This window comes from Canis lupus, chromosome 15 (genome assembly GCF_003254725.2).
Source record: "Canis lupus dingo isolate Sandy chromosome 15, ASM325472v2, whole genome shotgun sequence".
Lineage (NCBI taxonomy): Eukaryota > Metazoa > Chordata > Mammalia > Carnivora > Canidae > Canis > Canis lupus.
The window spans coordinates 7,611,741-7,634,397 of record NC_064257.1 but is presented as its reverse complement, the minus strand read 5'-3'; the positions used below and the strand labels follow the sequence as shown (position 1 = coordinate 7,634,397).

General features: G+C 42.3%; 1 long non-coding RNA gene across 2 annotated transcripts; it reads right to left on the bottom strand.

The window, feature by feature from the left end:
- Positions 1-12,898: 12,898 nt before the first annotated feature.
- Positions 12,899-22,081, bottom strand: LOC112642235 (uncharacterized). 2 transcript variants are annotated; one of them, XR_003125104.3, is made up of 5 exons: positions 21,557-22,081; positions 17,653-17,800; positions 16,598-16,833; positions 13,740-13,955; positions 12,899-13,213 (listed from the first exon to the last, which is right to left on the bottom strand). It is a non-coding gene; the product is annotated as an uncharacterized LOC112642235 (long non-coding RNA). The 2 variants fall into 2 exon arrangements; XR_003125105.3 differs by lacking the exon at positions 13,740-13,955.
- Positions 22,082-22,657: the final 576 nt, after the last annotated feature.

Below are 22,657 nucleotides of genomic sequence, written 5' to 3'. Positions count from 1 at the left end.
TGTAATGAAACATCACTTGGGAGTGAGCAAGGATGAGGAATCCGATTAGATATCAAGGGTGGTCAGACACTGGGCATTCTGGTTAGAGTGACTTAGCAGGATTATTGCTAAAATTGGATAATGTGGAGATGAGCATGGAAGCCCCAAAGTAAGGATCTTTTTGAGAAAAGAGTTCAAAAGAGTAGAGTTTGGTTAAGGGAGAGAATCTCTGTCAAGATACGGCCTTTAACGAGGTAAATAAGGTAAAATAAGGTTCTGTGGGCAGGCCCTGGTTTAATACATCTGGTGTCCTTGCAGAAGAGGGGACTAGGGCACACAGAAACCCAGAGCCTGGGGGACGATCATATGAAGACACAGTGAGGAAACAGCCATCTGCAAGCCAAGGAGAGAGGCTTTAGATGAAACCAAACCTGACAACACCTTGATCTTGGACGTCTAGCCTCTAGAATGCTAAGGAAATAAATTCTCGCAAGAAACTAAATTCCAGCCTCCCAGCCTGTAGTGTTGTTTGTTGGCATCCCTGCAGACTAATACACTCATCTTACAGGGGTTTGTGCCCCCTCATCCTCCAACAACACTTGCTTCTACTCTAAAACTGATGCCCAAACCTTCCCCCTGGACTCGAAAATATCCAGCCCAAAGAGTGCTGCTACCTCCAAAACTATGATTCCAGCACCCAGCTCTCTGACTGCACCCTAATCCCTGTAATTATTTTTGGGAGTGCTGATCATTCTGAAACCCAATCAATGATTGGTCCTCCCCTCCTCCAACGCATGTATACTTGCCCTCTGTCCACCCGTTCCCCTTGGTCACCACTTCCCTCCTTTTATCACCGAGTCTTTACTGTCCATTGCTGTAACCACCCCCTTGTAAAAAGCCTTAGCTCCTTGCTCAGCTCTTCCTGTACCATACTCTTCTGAAAAACTCCAACTACAGGTGAACTCAACCACTCGTGGTCTCCATTATCTGCATTGTCCGTAACTGACCCGCTTCTCTTTGTTTCATTTTTTAATTTACCCCTTTCTTCACTGAGACTAAGAAATATCCTCCTGGTCCCACAGGAAAATCAGCCTGCCTTTAGGGGGACCCTCAGCAGCGGCCAGCAGTCCTGTGGTTCTCCTAGTACCTCAATTCCTACTCCGTAAGAAGCCTACTTCATGTTTTCCCTCTTGCAAACCTCTTGTGCCCATTCTTGGCTTCTTCATACCAAAGGTTCTAGAAAGAGATGACTGCATATACTTTACATTTGCTCGACTCCCAGGTAGTTATTCCTCTACTCCGTGCAGTCTGGATTCAGCTACCACCACTCCAAGTGTAATGATTTTGGCAAGGCTACCAGCAACCTCATTGTTACTAAATCCTGCACTTTAATGCCTCATTTTGCTCTTGACCTCTCAGCTTCATTTAACACCCTTGATGATTCCCTCCTCAACACACTCCCCATGACATCACTCTCTTCTGGTTTCCCCCCCTCCTCCTCTGGCTGCTTTGCGGATTTCCTCTCCTCTGCCCAATTGCTGCATGTTGGACTTCTGTATGCTCTCCTCCGTGCTCCCCAGGACTCACCTTCGGACCTCTGCTCTCTCTTCACGCTCTCACCCATGTCAGCACATGTGGGGTTCGTACCCCACAGCAAACCCCCTCACGTGCATAGCAGACAGCCTCGGGTTTCATGTACCCCTCCTCTGAATCTCCGCTCGTCTTAAATACCTCTGCAAGTGCTGCCACCTTCTACTCAACCTCTCAGGTGGGAAACCTGGATGACAGCCTTGCTTCCCTCCCCTTCCAGTTCCTTCCCCCCGCCCCATCCAACCCGTTTTCAAGTCCAGTTCTTTCCATCTCCTAAACACAGCTAGAAACAGAAGATTTTCCCTTCTCTGCTGTGGCCGCCTTTTAGTCCAGCAACGTCTAAATTTCTTACCCAAACAACTGCACCTGCCTCTTCTGCTTTCCCCGGTTTGGCTCTCGGCTTCTTTGATGTATTTCTCACCCAACAATGAGGGCAGTTAGCCTTTTAAGAAACACGAAGCGGGCCATGGTGTTTCCCTGCTAAAACCTAAAACCTCAATAGCTTTCCATTATGCTTTAGAGACTATGAACACTCCGGCCAAACCAGGCTGGGGCAATGTGCACCGTGTCTACCTCAATGGTGTTCTCGTTCCATTCTTTTCCTATCAGCTCTATTCCAGCCCCCACTAACCTTGGACTTTCTCAAACAGACCAAGCATTTTGCTACAATCAGGCTTTACGGATGCTCCACCTTTGACACGCTTCAACCCCATGATGCCCAGCCTCGTCTTATTTAGTGTCTTATTTAGCAATTTCTAAAAAAAATAGTTCTTATTTGCAAAATAAACTGTTACCTCTATTGAAATAAACAAATACAAGCTGTGTAGCTTTGACAAATGGACACATCCGTGTGACCCTCATCCCTCTCAAGAAAGTTTCCTCCTATCTTCTCCCAGTTAATCCTCACCCCCAACCCAGAGACCAACACCTCTTCTGTTTTGTTTTTTTTTTTCATCATTGGTTTTGTCTGCTTTAGAACTTCATATACATGGGCTAATATAACATGAAAATGTTTGTGTTTGACTTCTTTTGCTCACTATAGTGTCTGTGATATTTATCCATGTTGTGCATATCAGTGGCATGCTTCTATATTATTGCTTAGTATTCCGTTGTATGAATATACCACAATTTTTAAAGCCCATTCTCATAGTGATGTATATTTGGGTTGTTCTGGTTTTTGGTTATAAAACAACCAAAAATAAAGTTGGAATAAAGTTGCCAATGACAACTCTTTGATTGGACATTTGCTTTTATTTCTCTTGGAGAAATACCCAGAACTAGAATTAGGGGGTCACAGAGTAGTTCCAGGTAACTTTTTTTTTTTTAACTTTATAAGAAACTGCCAGAACTTTTTCCAAAGTAGAGGTACTATTTTATATCCCATTAGCAACGTAGAAGAGTTCTGGTGGTTCCCCAACCACGTAAGATTTTGTTGTCAATCTTTTGAATTTTTTCTATTCTAATGAGTATGTTGCAACATGTATCAGATGTTAGACATTTTGATTTTGTCCCACAGGTCCCTGAGGCTCTATTCCTCACTTAAAAACAAGAACTTCTTCCTTCCTATTGTTTGGATTAGATACTTTCTACTGATTGTTCTCAAATTCCTTCTTTCCTCTGCCATTTCCATTCTGCTGTGGAGCCCAGCCACTGAGTTTTTCATTTTAGTTATTTGTGTTTTTCAGGTCATAATTTCTTCAAAAAAATTTTTTTTATTTTTCCATTTGTTTTGAGAGTGTTTACATTTCTTGTTGAAGAGTTTTTATAAGAGCTAATTTTAGTCTGTTGGATAATTCCAACATTTGTGCCATCTTAATGTTGGCATCTGTTGGTTGTCTTTTACCATGAGAGCTGAGATTTTCCTGTGTCTTTGTAGCAAGTAATTTTTGGAGATTGTTCTGAAAAGTTTGACTCTGAGGCTAGGAGAGTTACAGTCTCATTTAAATCCTACACAGATGTTGATATTATTGTTTTAGCAGTCCAACCAACCTGGTTAACATCAGACTTCAAGTTCAGGCTCTCTGTGGACTGTTGTTCCAATGTCAGTTCAGCTTTCAAAGCATTCACAAGAGCTGTGTTAGTCTTTCCCCCACGTGCCCCGCCTCAAGGCTGGTCCTGCACCTGGACATCAGTCTATGTGTTAGTCTAATCCTCAAAGTCTTTGATATGCTGATTAAGATTGGATTCACACATGTGTACCTGGAGGGGGAGTCCAAGAGTTCAAAACAACTTTATGGGATTTCTTTCTTGAGCTCCTTCTTCTCTGCAATTCGGGTGCTCCTTTTTGGTTCTTTGGGCAGCCAGCTGGAGGTTTAGTTACCCTACTCCGCCACATACTTCTGTAGCTACACCAACATCCAAGGCCAAGCTACATGAAGACGAAGATAGATAGATAGATAGATAGATAGATAGATAGATAGATAATAAATAAATAGATAATAGATGGATAGATAGATAGATAGATAGATAGATAGATAGATAGATAGATAATAGATAGATAGATGCCTGGGTGGCTCAGTGGTTGGGCATCTGCCTTTGGCCCAGGACACAATCCTGGAGATCTGGGATCGAGTCCCATGTCGGGCTCCCTGCGTGGAGCCTGCTTCTCCCTCTGCCTGTGTGTCTACCTCTCTGTGTGTGTGTGTATCTCTCATGAATAAATAAATAAAATCTTTTAAAAAAAGATAGATAGATGATAGATAGATGCAACTGAAAAAGTGTTGAGATTTTCTCACTCATTTTCTCTCCTTTCCTCTATAATCCCTTTCACTATTTTCTATATTCCCCATATGAGTGAAACCATATAATGTTTGTCCTTCTCCAATTGACTTACTTCACTCAGCATAATACCCTCCAGTTCCATCCACGTTGAAGCAAATGGTGGGTATTCATCATTTCTAATGGCTGAGTAATATTCCATTAATGTCATTTAATCTTTTAAATATATGTTTGTGCATAGGAAATTGTTTTCCTTTATTTAAAAAAAAACTTTCTTTTTTATCTTATTTTATTTAAATTCAATTAATTAACATATTGTTAGTTTCAGCGCTGGAGGCCAGTTATTCATCAGTTGCATATAATACCCAGTACTCATTACATCATCACATCACGTGCCCTCCTTAATGCCCATCACCCAGTTACTCCATACCCTCCCACCTGCCTCCCCTCCAGCAACCCTCAGTTTGTTTCCTATAGTTAAGAGTCTCTTATGTTTTGTCTTCCTCTCTGTTTTAGTCTTATTTTATTTTTCCCTCCTTTCTTCTATAGTCCTCTGTTTTGTTTCTTAAATTTCACATAAAAAAAACTCTTAAACTATTTATATCCTTGTATTTATCTTTTTGAGATTTATTTATTTATTTTAGAGAGAGAAAGCACAAAAGTGGGAGGGGCAGAGGAAGAGGGAGAGAGAATTTCAGGCAGGCTCTGTACTGAGAGCAGAGCCTGATTCAGGGCTTGATCTCACGACCCTAAGATCAGGGCCTGAGTCGAAACCATGAGTCAGATATTTAACCGACTGTGCCACCCAGGCTCACCTCATATCCTTGTAATTAAAGTATATATTTTATAGACAGCAAATGGCTAGGCCATGATTCTTGTAATCCATTTTGAAAATATCTGCCTTTTAATTGAAATGTTTAATCCATTATATTTAACATAGTTATTGATAAATTTGAATTTAGGTCTACTGTTCGCTAATTGATTTTCACATATAAACTTTTATTGAGATAATTATAGATTCACATGCTGTTGTAAGAAGTAATGCAGGGAGATCCCTTGCCCCTTTGCCCATTTTCTCCAGTAGTAATATTTTGCAAAAAAATAGTATAATATCACAACCAGGATATGGACACTGATACAATCCATCAATTTTATCCAGATTTCCTTAGTTTTACTTGCGTGTGTGTGTGTGTGTGTGTAGTTGTATTAAGCTCCATATATCTTCATCAACCGTATAAATCTCTGTACCCAGCACTACAGTCAAAATACTGAACATTTCCAACACCACAAAGTCTCTTATGTCACCCCTTTATACCCATACTTACTGCCCTCCCCCATCTCCTCACTTCCCTTTCCTAACCCCTGGCCACCACACATTTGTCTTCCATTTCTAAACTTTGGTCATTTCTTTTTTCTTTTTTTAAGATTTTATTTATTTATTCATGAGAGACACAGAGAAAGAGGCAGAGACTCAGGCAGAGGGAGAAGCAGGCTCCATGCAGGGAGCCTGACATGAGACTCCAACCAGGACCCTGGAGTCACACCCTGAGCCAAAGGCAGATGCTCAACCACTGAGCCACCCAGACGTCCCAAACTTTGGTCATTTCAAAAATGTTATATGAATGGAATCATATAGTATGCAACATTTTATGATTGGCTTTTTCATTCAGTATAATTCCCTGGAGATTCATCGACATATGCTTACTAGTTTTACTAGTTTATTGCCGAGTAGTAGTGCATGGTATGTATGTAGCCTAGTCGTTTAACCATTCATGTGTTGAAGAAATTCTGGGGGGATTCCAGTTTCCGGCTTTTCAAGTAAAGGTGCTATGAACACTCATGTGTATGTTTTTGTGTGAACATAAAATTTCATTTCTCTGGGATAAATGCTCAAGATTGTGATTGCTGGGTTTTATGGTAATTGCGTGTTTATACCAGAGTATTTTCCAGAATGACTGTACCACTTTACATTCCCCTAGCAATGCATGAGTGATCTTTTCTCTGCTTCCTTGCCAGCATTTGGTGTTGCCACAATTTTTTTTCCCAAGATTTTATTCTTAAGTAATCTCTACACCCAACATGGGGCTCAAACTTAGGACCCTGAGATCAAGAGTCACATGCTCTACTGACTGAGCCAGCCAGGCACCCCGCCACTATTTTTAATTTTAGCTATTCTGATAGATGCATAGTGATATTTTATGTGGTTTTAATTTGGATTTGCCTGATGACTGGTGATATTCAACATCTTTTCTCATGTTTATTTTCCATTTGCATTTCCTCTCTGGTGAAATATCTGTTTATGTCTTTTGCTTATTTTCTAATTTTTTTAAATGTTGAATTTTGAGAGATCTTTACATATTCCAGATACGGGTCCTTTGCTGGATATGTGTTTTGCAAGTATTTTCTTCCACTCTTATATTTTTATCTTTTTCACATGGCATCTCACAGAGCAAAAGTTTTAAACTTTGATGAGATTCAATTCATCAAGTTTTTTCCTTTTAGGAATCATACTTTTGATGTCAAGTCTAAAAACTCTTTACCTAGGGATCCCTGGGTGGCTCAGCGGTTTAGCCCCTGCCTTCGGCCCTGATCCTGGAGTCCCGGGATCGAGTTCCACATTGGGCTTCCAGCAGGGAGCCTGCTTCTCCCTCTGCCTGTGTCTCTGCCTCTCTCTCTCTCTCTGTGTCTCTCATGAATAAATAAATAAACATCTTAAAAAAAAAAAAAAAACTCTTTACCTAGCTCTAGATCCTGAAAATATCCTCACATTTTTTTCCATGCATGGATGCAGTAAATTTTATTTGGCAATTTATCTACTGGGTATTTAGAATGCTTTAAAATAATTCACTATTGGGATACCTGGGTGGCTCAGTGGTTGAGCGTCTGCCCCACGGTCAGACATGGGGCAGGTCGTGATCCCACAGTTCTGGGTCTCCCTGCTGTCTGTGTCTCAGCCTCTCTCTCTGTGTCTCTCATGAGTAAATAAATAATAAAATATTTTAAAAATAATTCACTAATATAAATAGTTAAATATGAATGCAGGCATTTTTCCTTTATTTCCTTTGAACAAATTCCTAGATATAAAATTGATAAAGATGAAAGGTATTGTCCCTAGGTTTATTGAAAGGTAATTGACATGTATCAGTGCAGACGTTTAAAGGCATCCAGCTGATGGTTTGATTTACATTTTCATATGGGTTTTTTGCTAAAATTTTGTGACTTTACATTTTCCATTTAAATTATGATCCATCTTGAGTTAAAGTCTTTTTTAAAAGATAAGTTTATTTATTTGTTTATTTGCTTGACAGAAAGAGAGAGAGTGCAAGTAGGCAGAGTGGCAGGCAGAGGAAAAGGAGAAGCAGGCCCTCCATGGAGTAGAGAGTGCAACTCGGGGCTGGATCTCATGACCTGAGCTGAAGGCAGACGCTTAACGGACTGAGCCACCTACATTCCCCTTGAGTTAAGTTTTGTTTAAATATTGAAAAGGCTATTTTCCTCCATTCAACTGCTCTTGCACTTTTGTCAAAAATCAGTTGAGCATATTTGTGTGGCTTTATTTCTGGATCCTTTAATTTCCATTGGTTTATCTATCTATTCATCAATCTCACATTGTTTTGATTACTGTGGCTATTATAGTAAGCCTTAATATTGTAATTTCTTACACTTTTTTTTGGTCAAGATTGTTTAGCAGTTCTAAGACTGGTACCTTCCCTTATAAATTTTAGAATATTCGTATTCGTGTTTATGAAAGTATTTGCAGGAATTTTTATAAGAATTGCATTAGACCTATAGATCAATTTGGGGACAATTCACATCTTTATTATGTTGAACCCCAAACCACAAATATAGTATATCTCTTCATTTATTTAGGATTTTTATTTCTTTCATCAGCTTTTTGTTATTTTGAGTATTCAGATTCTGTACATGCCTTATTAATTTTATATCTAGTTAGTTTGTTTTTCTTTGGAGCAGAGGTATTGTGTTTTTTCCCCTTTTTAAAAAGATATTGGCAACCTGTTGAACTCACTAGTTAGTTTTAGGAGGGTTTTTTGGTATGAAAATTTTAGGGGGGGTTTCTTTGTATTTGATTGTGTCATCTGCAAATAGAGATTATTTTATGTCTTTATTTCCATGCCTGTATTCCTTTTATCTCCTTTATCTTGCCATATTGCAGTAGCCAGAACTTCCAGCTCTGTTTGGTTAGAGTATTGAGAATGGAAATCCATGTCTTGCTCCCAAATTTAGGGAGAAAAGATTTAAACTTTCACCAATAAGTGTATTATTAACTACAGGTTTTCTGAAGATGCTTTTATCAAGTTGAAACATTTCCCTCTATTCCTATTTTTCTGAGCTTTTTGTCATAAATGAGTGCTGAATCTTGTCAAAAGCCTTTTCTGCATCAACTCATATGATCATATGACTCCTCTTTTTTTTAGCTTGCATGGTGGATTACACTGAATTTTGAATATTGATCCAACCTGGCATACCTAGGATTAAGTCTCATTTGTCATGGCATATATTGGTAATATACAATACATATATTGGCAGGTAATTATTTTTGTACATTGTGGGATTCAGTTTTCTAATATTTTCATATTTTAGTGTCTAAATTCATGAGATATTGGCCTGTTTTCTTTATTTGTGCTGTTTGTTTGGTTTTGGTGTCAATACTGGCCTCATAAAATGAACTGAGAAATGTTTCCTCTCTGTGTTAGTTTTCTATTCATATTCATCTCCTATTGCTGCTGTAACACATTAACACAAGTAATGTGAGAAATTTATTATCTTACAGTTTTGGAGGCCAGAAGTCTGAAGGAAGATTCATTGGGCTAAACTTAAGATGTTGGCTCATGGCCTTTTTCTTCATCTTCAAAGCCAACAGCTTAGCATCCTCAAATCTCTCTCCGAATCTGACCCCACTGCCACCCTCTTTCACTTGAAGGTCCCCTTTTGTTAAATGGAGCCTACCTGGATAATCCAAGATAATCTCCCATTCCAGCATTCTTAATAACGTCCTTTTGCTCTGTAAAGTAACATTAACAGGTTCTGGCATCATTATCCTGCTTACCAACCTCTTATTTTCTGAAGAGACTGTGGAAAATTGGCGTTAATTCTTCTTTAAATGTTTGCTAGAACTCTCTGGTGAAATCATTTGGGCCTGGATATTTCTTTTTCAAGAGATTTGTAATTATGAATTCAATTTCTTTGCTGGTTTTAGGACTTACTCAGATTGTTCATTTTGGCTGAGTTTTGATAGTTTGCAGCTTTTGGGGGAATTGATTAATTTCTTCTATGTTGTCAAATTTATGAGTACCAAATTGTAATATTCTTCTATTATCTTTTTAATGTCTGCATGATCTGCAATGATAGCCTCTATTTTAATTCTACTATTGGCAATTCATGCATCATTTTTGATTTTGTTTTTTTAGGTCTTGCTAGAAGTTAACCAATTTTGTTGATTTTTTTAAAGAATGAGTTTTTGCCTCATTGGTTTTTTTCTCTCTCTATATATATACAGAAATAGATATTCTATATAATGCATATATAGAAATATATAATATATGTTTTATATTATATACTATATACAATATATATTTTATATATTATAATATATATTTATATTATACATATAATGGGATATTATTCAGCTATGAGAAAGAAGGTATGTGTCTAGATTCACGTGTGGATGTCCAGTGGTTCCAGCATCATTTGTTGAAGATCCTATCCTTTCTCCATTTTATTGCCCTTGCCCCTTTATCAAAGATCAAATGACTATATTTGTATGGGTCTATTTCTGGTCTCTATTCAGTTCCATTGATCTATTTGTCTGTTCTTCAATCAACACTGTCTTTTTTTCTTTATTTAAATTCAATTTGCCAACATATAGTATAACACCCACTGTTTTTATAGCTTTATAGTATGTCTTAAAGTCAGGTAGTATCAGTTTTCCAACTTTGTTTTTCTCCCTCAATATTGTGTTAGCTATTCTAGGTCATTTGCTTCTCCAGATAAACTTTAGAACCAATTTGTCTATGTGCACAAAATAACTTGCAGGGATTTTCGTCGGCATTGCACTAATCTATGTATCAGGTTGTGAGAAACTGACATCTTGGCGATATTGAATCTTCCTACCCATGTGCATGGAATATCTCTCCATTTGTTTAGATCTTCTTTTGTTTCTTTTACCATAGTTTTTCACTTTCTTCATATAGATTTTGTATACATCCTGTTAGATTTATATCAAACTATTTAATTTTTGTGCTAATGTAAATGATATTATGTTTCAAAAAAGCAATTGATTTTTGTATGTTAACCTGTATCCTGAAACATTGACATAATCAGTTATTAGTTTCACTTATTAGTTTTTGTTGTTGATGATTCTCTGAGATAGTCTACACAATCACGCCATCTACAAACACATTTTTATATGTTCCTTCCCACTCTGTATACATTTTTTTCTTTTGTCTTATTGCATTAGATAGGACTCCAGTATGAAGTTGAAAGTGAGTGGTGAGAGGGGACATCTTTGCCTTATTCCTGGTCTTAGAAAAAAAAAAAAAAAGCATTTAGTTTCTTACCATTAAGTGTGATGTTAGCTGGAGGGTATTTTTGTAGGTGTTCTATATCAAGTTGAGAAGGTTCCCCTCTTTTCCTATTCCTATTTTGCTAAAATATTTATTATGAATCGGTGATCAATTTTGTCAAATGCTTTTTCTGCATCTGTTGATCTGATCATATGATTTTTCTTCTTTAGGTAGCTGATGTGATAGATTACATTAATTATTTTCCAGTTTTTAATAGCATTTATCATTAATTATGCATACACGTCTCTATTTTTTCATTCTCTGTCATCCCCACTAAACTGTAAACTTGAGTACAAACTATATTATGTACTCAATAAATATTATTTGAATGAATAAACCATCACCTGCTTATATTTATTTTTATCTAGTGAGAAGCTATGGGAGAAGGACAGCATTTATTGGAGTCCAGGTGCAGGATAGAGAAGAAAGAAACAAAAAGGAGAGGAGCCATGATATTCATTCTTCCCTGGTTTTTCCAGATGCCAGTTTTAAGCATCACTGGCTAGAGGGCTAAAGCCAACAGCTGATTGAGTTGTTTTGTTGAGAGATATTGTGGACTCAGGGGATAAGCAGAACTGCTTTAGGTTTAGGTGACAGAGTGTGAGGGAGTTGTAGTGAAGACTATGATCCTGTTTTATTAATGTAATCCAGCAGGTAGGAGCTTGGAGCTATGGTAATCTGAGCATTAAAGGTGACCTGCTTTGCATCTGCAGGCTGCATTTAGAGTATACACAATGAACAAAAGAATCAGAACTCAGTTTGATATATATGCCTTAAAATATATCTAGATTTAAAAAAAAATCAAACCTGTTTCCTTTCATGGCAGCTTATCTTTACTCTGAGTCTTAGTCCCTGGAAACATCAGTTCCATTTGACTGGTTTTATAGTTTCAGATGTATTGTCTAACAGTACCCAACCTGGACTAAGAGATCCCTCTTCTGGACACCAAGTCCAGGAGATCTGAAGTCCTATAGCCTTAGAGCCCTCTGATCCAGAAGGAGCTCTCCAGGAAGCCTGTTTTCTTCCTCTCTAGCCATGATTTGGCTTATTTTACTAATATTCTTCATCTAGACCCTTGCCTTCCTGCAACAACCTTTACTCTTTGTTTTTGGAACATTGACTTTCAAGTCAGAAGGCTTGGGATCCTGTTCCATATTTCTATCTACAGCTTCCTCTCATGGATGCCTGTGGGTCTGAATTTCCTTTGGGAAGGTACTTTTCTCCTGTCTAGATTCTTGTGGTTTGGATGGGGTTGGCCCCTGCCTGATCAACCTAAGCCAAACAGTGTATGGCATAACCTAGGCACTAGGATTGCTTCAAGTATGACCCTGTGGCTTAATTGGACCAAAAAGGGTCAGATCCAGAACTTGGTGCATTCTGTTGGGAGAGAGAGAGAGACAAAAAACTGGGTCCTTATAACAATGTTTCAATGCCCACATGAAGCCATGCTTGAGAACAGTCTTTCTCCTTGACCTTTTCCATTTTCTGACCTACTAAATTCTTTCAGATTAAGTCACTTGGGGTTGGATTTTCTGTGATATGCAGCCCCAAAAATGTGAACAATGCACTATTCATTTTGTCTTTAAACCCTCCCTGTACAAGTTTCCCTACTTGCTTGATCTTCTGTTGGATGCTGGCACTGGCTGACTACATTTGCATGGTCCTTGACTGATGGGGAATTCTCTGTTGGGCTTGATTTTGGTGTTCTCTCAGGAATGCCTGAGCTTGTCCCACAACCCCACAGTCCACTTGCAAGGCTATCTCCTTAGTCGCTAACACTGTCCTGAGCCAGGCTCTAGCTTTTGGGGTCTATGGCATTCCCTAAATACCACTTCTGGAACCAATTTCAGTCAAATTATTAGAGCTCATTTGGAATTGCCCACAGGAATAATTTTACCCCACTCAACATTTATACTGATCTAAGTCTGGTCAGAAGCAAGCAAAGAGCTCCAAGCAATCTCCTCTTCCAATCTTGGTGTGCATATGTTTTTCCTGTTCAGACTGGGAAACCACTCTCATCTCACAAATAAAGTTTTATTGACCCACAGTGGGAACCCAGGAGAAAAGAAGGTGGGGGCAGGATGCATATTTCAATAGGATGCCTGCTCTTCTTTCAAGAGATGTGGTGTAGACTGTCTGGGGATCACAGTCATCAGTTCCATTTCAGCTTCTAATATTAGCTGAAAATCTGTGTGTTCACATATGTTGATAAAACCTAGTGAATTATCACAAAGCCAACATCTCAGGTTGTCTGTTCCTGCTGCATAGACACTCACATTCTTGAAAGTGTCTGGAAGCAGAGGTGCCACCAAGGAAATAACACTTCATCCTTTTGGATTATCCTGCAAGACAGAAAGAATTGTGAATTATCTTTTCTTGCTTTACAGATGAAAGTAGCAGAGCCTGAGAATCATGGGACCACAGAATGTGTGTCAGAGCTATGGAGGCCTAAAATAAGCTACACTTGCTCTTTCCCTTTATACGGGATGTTGCCAAGATGTTGTCAAGTGACTTACCCAAGGTCACACAGTCAGTTGGTGGAAGTCAGGATGAAGACTTAAATCTCCTTGCTTCCAAAGCAGTGCTCTTTGACCACATCCCGTTAGGACTTTATCATAATCAGTAGCATTGCTTCAGTGTCCTACATAGACATCTGACTGGTAAGGACATATCACTTTCAGGAATAGTTCAGATCCTTTCTTTCATGTGAGGAAGTATATCTGGTAGCTGTTATAAAGTAACAAACTACCCCCAAACTTTGTGATTTTAAAACAACAACCATTTATTATTACTCATAAGTCCACTGATGGACTAGGCAACTCTTCTGGTCTGAGCTGGGCCAGGCCACTTACAGCAGCGCTTACTCACGTGTCTACTGTCTGATAGGGACTGGCTCATCTGGAAGGGGCTCAGCTAGGATGGCTCATCTCTGCCCTATGTGGTTCTTTATCCTCTAGCAGAAACACATCAGCTTGTTCACGTGGCAGCTGGGCAGGTTTTCAAGGGGGAGAATGAGAGTATTCAAAGCCTCTTGGGAGGTAGGCTTGGAACGGGTGCAATCTCATTTCTCTCAGTGCCTGTTGGCTAAAGCAATTCATAAGATCAGCCCAGATGCAGAGGTTGAGGACATAGACACTCCTTCGAGATGGGAAATGGTGCAAAATCACATTGCAGCCATCAGGGATGGAGGGAAATAACTGCAGATTGGCAAACAGCTTGCCTCAGGAGATATGATGGCTCTTTGTTTTTATTTTTTTAATTTTTGTTCAGCGTTTTTTAAAAATTTTTTTAATTTATTTTTTTATTGGAGTTCAATTTGCCAACACATAGCATAACACCCAGTGCTCATCCCGTCAAGTGCCCCCCTCAGTGCCCGTCACCCAAAAAAGGCCTATATCTTCCTAGTTCTTAGCATGAATTCAGCAGAAGCTTAACGCATAAATATCAAACGAGTCTTGCTACCTCACTCTTTACAGAGTGCATGTGGATAAGTTTATGACGTATTTGTGTCTGTAGAGGTGTGTGTGTGTGTGTGTGTGTGCGTGCGCACGTTCATATGAATTTGTGTTCTTTTAGGTGTTTTGAGATGCAGGTTTCTGGGAGGACACAATGTAAAGGCAGGACATTTCAGGACCAAGGAGAGCAGCCTAACAGGTGTGCTCCGATGTCAGGCCCCGACCAGAGCCCATCTCATGTGGCAGACTGTAAATTAGACTCTGTTCTTTGTAGCAATCGCACGTTGGGTAACACCGTTTTCATTTTCTGACATCAGTAAATGTTCTAATTCATCTGTACAGAAAAAGTGTTTCTGTGGAAAATCATCTCAAAAGAAACACACTAGGAGAGGGAGACCAGTTCCATGCATGGCTGCCTTCCAAAGGTCTTCACCCTTAGCAAAAACACGTCAGTCTCTCAACCCCACAGGTTCTTACGTGAAGGCATGGCCACCACCACTTCCAACATTCTAGTATATTCTAACCGACTCCAGCTTCAGGGCTGCAGAATAAACAAAGTCCATACTCCTTAGCTCAGCCACACTGAGGTTATAGACTTTCTCATAACTAATAGTCACTAAATAGCTGCTGAGTACGAGGGTCTTGGCTGGGCGCTAGGGGTATAGAGTGAAAGTGCGTCATTACTCTGCCCTCATATGCCTCATGGTCTAGTAGAAAGAAGGCACTAAACAAGAAAATAATCCAGTACATAAATACACAAAATTGTGATCCATGATATGAAGGGAAACAATATTCCAGCTGAGGTCTAGAGGATAAAAAGGAGCCAGTCATGTAAAGGAGAGGAGAAAGGGCCATTCTGAGTAGAGGAAATAGCAGGTGCAAAGGTCCTGAGGTAAGAAGAACTTTAGAGCTTTAGCACCTGAAAGAAGCTCAATGGAATTGAAGTCTAGTAAGTAGAAGACAGAAGTTGAAGATGAGAGTGTAGAATTAGCAGAGGACAAATTATTCTCAGGCTTATGCTCTGGAGTTTGGATTTTATTGTCAATGCAATATTAAAACAGTGAAGTGGTTTTTTGGATCTTCTTAGGGAATTCAGATGTGGCCACCTTCAGCCTGCACTGAGAGTTCCTGGGTTAGGAAATGTTTTAGGAAACCGAGAGGCAAACACCTCCAGTCTATCCCCCCTGTCCTCCAAAGTGAACATATTTACAGGCCAACTTCCTCGTCATCGAGGGCCAGCCCAGACATAAGCCCAGCCTCCATGGGCCAAGCTGGGCAGCTCTCACCAGCGTGTTGGACTCCCTTCTGGGCCTGGTCAATTCTTTTTCCCTCCTTGATTTGTCTTCTCTTCTCACGCACCATGAGTCTGGGATGTGCTGCTCCCATTCACCTTGGCCAGTCAGTCCTGCTCTGATTCTCAACCCTTCCTGTCTGGCTCCTTGACTACACCTTCCCTGACCAAGACTTCAAGCCTTCCAGCCCGCATAAATCTGATACCCACTCCTTTCCTCTCCCTTTCCTCTTCCCTTGGGCCATTGATTAGCTAAACGGTCAAGGGACTCTTTCCTTACCATTGCTTTGAATGAATTTTAGACTTTCCACAACCCCTTCCACCATCCTGATATGTTGAAAGACTTCTCACAAACATGTGACATCTACTAACAATAGCTAACCTTTACAAGTACTTTCTTTCTTTATTTTTTTTAAGATTTTATTTATTTATTCATGAGAGAGAGAGAGAGAGAGAGAGAAGCAGAGACACAGGCAGAGGGAGAAGCAGGCTCCATGCAGGGAGCCCGACGTGGGACTCAGTCCCGGGACTCCAGGATCATGCCCTGGGCCGAAGGCAGACGCTAAACCATTGAGCCACCCAGGGATCCCATATGAGTACTTTCTATACACCAAGCATTTTCCTAAGTACCTTCTACTCAGTGTCTCATTTAATCTGTGTACAATTCCGTGATACAAGCCTGGCAGATGATATTTTCTAAAGATGGCTACAATACCTCCTGTTTCACCTGCTCTTCAAGATCCTTAGCAGAGTTTAATTCTCTGCCCTTGAACTTGAGTGCTCTGTGACTCATTGTAATCAATACAGTGCCGTGGAAATGACAGCATGATTTCTGGGCTCATGCATTCAGAGGGGTGGAGCTTCCCCCTGTTAGAGAAGACTCTCTTTTGCAGCTCTGAGTTGCCATGTAAGGAGTCCAGCCCTGAGACCGTCAAGCGGGAGAGGCCATGTGTAAGCACTCATGGGACATGTGGACCCACCTTGCCCAGGCATTGCCCATTCTGGGCTGTGGCATTGAGCATCCATTTGCTCGTCTGTACAAGGAAGGCAACAGTATGCCCAGCTCAAGAGGAGCAGCCCAGTGACAGCACTAACTGCCAGCCGTGGATATCCAGTTCAGTTGGGCTTTCTCAAGGCAGCAGCCCCAGATGACACGTGACTGTGATCACATGAGAGTCCCCAGGCAAATCTTCCCATCCTCATCTTTCCTCGATTCCTGAAACACAAAGTTACAAGTGGCTGTACTAAACCAATAAGCTTTGGGATAGTCTGTTACAGAGCAATCTTAACCAGAACAATGGGCGTCGTTATTGGTCCTGTTTTACAGGAGGAATCTGAGAGTCAAACAAAGTAAACCACTTGGCCAAGGCCAAAGAGCTAACAAGTGGTGGGACCAGAATCTCAGGCCTCTCACATCATCGGCCTGTGCTGTCAGCCTGTAAGTGGTCACTGTCTATCTGTTAAGCAACGGTCTGGGAAGCCCAATTAGGGATGACATAGGGTTCTTAGCTTGTGGGTCCCCATCCGGGGTTGGAAACCACAGTTGAGAACTCTTGTTCTAGGCTCATTTCAGGGATTAATTAACCTCAGGGATTGCCCTCTGCAAGCCAAGGTGGGTCAACATGTCCCAGGCGGTCTAGGCGCCATGCCCACCCTCTTGTGTAACCAGCAGGGGCACTCTCTTCTCCTTCAGAAGGCGGTTAAGAACACAGGCTGTGCTCTGTCATTGAGTGGCTTTGAAGCAAGAGGTTACTCCTACTCCTCCTCAGACGTCTCAGCTAATGGGATGAGAATAGAACTTAGTTCATGAGGTTGTTTGGGGTTAGTAAATGAAATAACGTATATAAAGCTCCTACCACATTTCTTGGCAGTTAATACGTTCCGGTTAAATGTTCCTCCAAGCTAGAGACAGATGCACATTGAGCCTATGAAGAAACAACCCCCTTTTCCCACTCCTGCTATGCCATGGAGCCCCGTCAACAGTACTTAATTTACTCAATTGTCCTCACAAAAGCAATGATTAGAGGTAGGATACCTTCCAGAGTTGGTAAGAGAACGTGCCCAGCATGAGAAGAGGCTGTCCTAGCCCAGGGTTTATGTCCTCATTTCTCCATCCGAAGGCAGGATTGCCATAGCAGAATGATTAAGAATTTGGGTACCTAACTTCACTGGCTCTCGGGCTCCTTGTATGAAAAATGGAAATGATATTGATTACCTCACAGTGGATGCGAGCAGTCGATGCGATGATGAATGTCTGGCACCTGGAACACAGGGCTCAGAGAAGAAGGGTTCTTACCTCCCCCTCGGCTCTTCTTTGGGCCACTCTCTAAAGAGCGGCTGAGCGTCACATCTCTCCCTCGTCGCAAGATAGCCAGGCTTGGAGCAAGGGCTTTCAAGGGGTTGAAGTCCTTCTGTAGGAACTCAAGCAAAGCTGGGGGCACCCTCCTACCCTCCTGCCCCACCCTTTCTTTGTTACTTCAAAGCCCCCCATCCGCCCCTGGAAGACAGGAAGATCACAGTTGGAGCTTTTTTTTTTTTTTTAATTTATTTCTTTACTGGAGTTCAATTTGCCAACATACAGAATAACACCCAGTGCTCATCCCATCAAGTGCCCCCCTCAGTGCCCGTCACCCAGTCACCCCCACCCCCCGCCCTCCTTCCCTTCCACCACCCCTAGTTTGTTTCCCAGAGTTAGGAGTCTCTCGTGTTCTGTCTCCCTTTCTGATATTTCCACTCATTTTTCTCCTTTCCCCTTTATTCCCTTCCACTATTTTTTATATTCCCCAAATGAATGAGACCATATAATGTTTGTCCTTCTCCGATTGACTTACTTCACTGAGCATAATACCCTCCAGTTCCATCCACGTCGAAGCAAATGGTGGGTATTTGTCATTTCTAATGGCTGAGTAATATTCCATTGTATACATAAACCACAGCTTCTTTATCCATTCATCTTTCGATGGACACCGAGGCTCCTTCCACAGTTTGGCTATTGTGGACATTGCTGCTAGAAACATCGGGGTGCAGGTATCCCGGCATTTCATTGCATCTGAATCTTTGGGGTAAATCCCCAACAGTGCAATTGCTGGGTCGTAGGGCAGATCTATTTTTAACTCTTTGAGGAACCTCCACACAGTTTTCCAGAGTGGCTGCACCAGTTCACATTCCCACCAACAGTGCAGGAGGGTTCCCCTTTCTCCACATCCTCTCCAACATTTGTGGTTTCCTGCCTTGTTGATTTTCCCCATTCTCACTGGTGTGAGGTGGGATCTCATTGTGGTTTTGATTTGTATTTCCCTGATGGCAAGTGATGCAGAGCATTTTCTCATGTGCATGTTGGCCATGTCTACGTCTTCCTCTGTGAGATTTCTGTTCATGTCTTTTGCCCATTTCATGATTGGATTGTTTGTTTCTTTGCTGTTGAGTTTAATAAGTTCTTTATAGATCTTGGAAACTAGCCCTTTATCTGATAGGTCATTTGCAAATATCTTCTCCCATTCTGTCGGTTGTCTTTTAGTTTTGTTGACTGTATCCTTTGCTTGCAGAAGCTCCTTATCTTGGTGAAGTCCCAATAGTTCTTTTTTGCTTTTGTTTCTCTTGCCTTCATGGATGTATCTTGCAAGAAGTTACTGTGGCCAAGTTCAAAAAGTCTGTTGTCTGTGTTCTCCTCTAGGATTTTGATGGAATCTTGTCTCACATTAAGATCTTTCATCCATTTTGAGTTTATCTCTGTGTCTGGTGCAAGAGAGTGGTCTAGTCTCATTCTTCTGCACGTGGCTGTCCAATTTTCCCAGCACCATTTATTGAAGAGACTGTCTTTCTTCCAGTGGAGAGTCTTTCCTCCTTTATTGAATATTAGTTGACCATAGAGTTGAGGGTCCACTTCTGGATTCTCTATTCTGTTCCATTGATCTATGTGTCTGTTTTTGTGCCGGGACCACACACAGTTTGGAGCTTTACTGGGGCACTGGGCTGTCACATGGACTTCGGCAAGCCCACAAGGAAGTAAAAGGATGGTAGGAAATAGGGGTCCTGGAAAGAGTGCTGGATTTGGGAGTCAAAAGGCCTGAGCATCAGACTCATGGATCTTTCCCTGTTTAGCTGCCCATCCTGGGCTGTGGCATTGAGCATCCATTTGCTCATCTGTACAAAGGGGGCAACAGTATGCCCAGCTCAAGAGTCTGGCAAGCTTACTGCGAGGCCTGGAGAGGACAAGCAGGCGTGATGCCTTCTGCTGACGTTTATTGCTGCTAGTCTCAGGCCAGAGTCGTCTACTTACACATAGCCAAGATGCCATTAGGAGCACTCAGAGAGAAGCGGAGGGCAAAGCCTAGTGCTGTACCCTGGGTACCACGGCCATTCTCCTGGAAGGGAGGAAGCTTTTTACAATATTCTCGTATTTCTCACCTCTGGAATGGCAACTTCCTAACTAGCTCTGTGCAAGCAAGTCTAGGCTCACCCTCTACTCGGTGTCCATGTGTAACCACCATCAGGTCTACTGGGGTAAATGAGAATAACCAGTCGTGATAGGGCATCTGCAGCATACCGGGCGTGGTTCAAGGGCTTTACATGGACCATTTCACTTCATTCGTGGAACAGCTACTATGAGGTAATCGCTTTTATTATCCCTAATTCATACATGAAGAAAGTCAGGTGCAGAGAGGTTAATAACTTGTCTAAGACCACACAGCTGGTAAGGGATACAGGCAGGTTTCAAGCCCCAAGGTCGCCTCCAGGGCTTTTGCACAAAACCATTGCAATAATGCTCTCCCGTTGTCACTGTCCCCATCATCTCTTGCTGAGATTCCCGCAGCATCTCCTATAGGGTCTGACTGCCCCCCCGGTCTTGCCATCTCTAGACCATCCCATACACAGCTACCAGAGAACGCCTCTCACAAGACAGCTCTGATCACATCCCTCTGCTCAAACCCTTTCAAGAGCTCCTCGTTTTTTTACAGTGTGAATCCAGGCTCCTCAAACTGGCACATAAATCTCTGTGTGGTCTGGCTCCTGCTTGCCACGCTTCAGCCTGCCTCCCATTAAACTCTGTTCACCCTACACTCAGGGACGCTGGAGTGCTCTATGCTTTTTCATTTTGCTGCATCATACTGTGTTTCTTACTCCTCCTGAAATGTCTCTTCATCACCCAGAAACTCCCACTCACCCAACTCAAATATGAAGCCTGCACTGACCTACGCTGGCCCTTCATCTCTTTTTCCTCAGCGTCTTGGGCTGGTTTCCATTGCACTGGAAGGCAGTAACTTGTCTGCAGACCTAAGTGTCCCACAGGCCATGAGGTCCTGGAGGCGGGAATCCTCCCCCCCACCGCTTCCCAACACCTCCCACCAGGCCAACACCATACACCATTAACAAACGAGCGCTAACACATACTTTCAGGTGTGAAACACAGTTGCTGTTATTAGGATGGCACGATGCCAGAGGACGGTGCCCTTAGGACTCCAACCTGTCACCTTCGCTTCCTATAAGACTGGAGCTCAGCACCTCCCCCCGTCCCCTGCTGTCTTCCTAGGCAACACAAAACCTTGAAGTGCTTCAATTTCAACCTCTGGACACACGCCCCATCATTCTTCTCTCCTTTCTCGCTCTCCCAGGCCTCTAGGCTCATCAGATGCTGGAGAAGGGAGCTCACTGATCCCATGACCAACCCAGAGCTGACTGGGTCCATCCTTGCTCGGTTTCGCTAAGACAAGGCACAGAATTTTCAAGATATGCATTTACTACCAGGCTATGAGCTTCTCCAGGGCATCTTAGACCCCTTGGGAGTGTTTGTGGCATGAACGAATGAATGAACAAATGACTTGCTGAGTCCTTCGCTTTGGCAGATTATTTGACTCAACTCTTTCATCAGGACGCAGCTGAGAGCACCCCGGCTAGGTCATGTGTGTCAGGGTTACTGGAAAACACTTTGCACTCCATACCTTGTCAGAGGGTGCAGGAAAGGTCTTCCTTCAGGACTTCCCAGGGCACAGGATGCCTCCAAGCCACGCCTCGGTCAGCAAGAGGAGATGCAGGAGAAAGAGCAACCTTTTCCTTAGGCCTGAGACTGGAATTCCAATTTTCCACTTGAAAGGGAGCCCATCACCCAAGGTATCTCTGCTCCAGCCCTCAGGGCACACCTGAGAGGCTGCCCGGGAACCTGCCAGGTGTTTTATTTTTTGCACTGGTGTGTAAATGACGTCTAGCTGCCTTTTTGGCCAGAGGGAGGTTTCTGTTTAATTCGGGCTCTGGAGACACGTCTCTGGCAACCTGCAGCCTCAGCGAAGAGGTTTATCTGATTGTGCATGCAGACCCACCTCCCTGTTCTGCTTCAGGAGGCTTTGCTATTTATTGCACACCCTGCAACGCACGAGCTGTCACCTCTTCTCTGAAGCCATCCCAGCCACGTGGTTCACAAACCCCACTTGAGCCCCCCTCTCCCAGACTGCATCACCCACACTAACAGAACCAGGTACCCATCATTTCTTGCTTCCTGACAGTCACTCCACAACTTGTGAGCTTAAAGCAGTAGGCATTGTGAGCTCACACTTGGGTGGGTGGCTGTGCTGGATGTGGTTGGGGGTCTTCCTGCATCTTCAGTCACCTGTCAGCCAACTAATTTCTGTCGGCAAGGACACAGAGCCGCTGAGCCACACCGCTCTCATCCTCCGGCAGGCTAGCCTGAGCGCGTTCCAGGACAGAGTCAGGTTCCCAGGTGAGGGCAGGAGCTGTGGGGCATCCTGAGGTCTAAGCCTGAAACAGGCACAACACCCCATCTGCCCCATTCTGCTGGTTAAAGCAAACCACAAAGGCTGGCACTGATTCCAGAGTCCGAGAAACAGGTTCCACCCTCAAAGGAAGAAGTTTCGAGCTCAAAGCACCAAGGGGCATGTGTCTACAGAGGGAATAAAGCATCTACCTCAAGTGTTCGGTGACTGCTCTTCTATTATTCCAACCTAAGCCTGATAGAGAGTGGGTCTGAGGCTAAAATCCAGAAACACAGGTTCCAAGTCGTTGTCAAAGGAAAGTCTAGTGGCCTACAG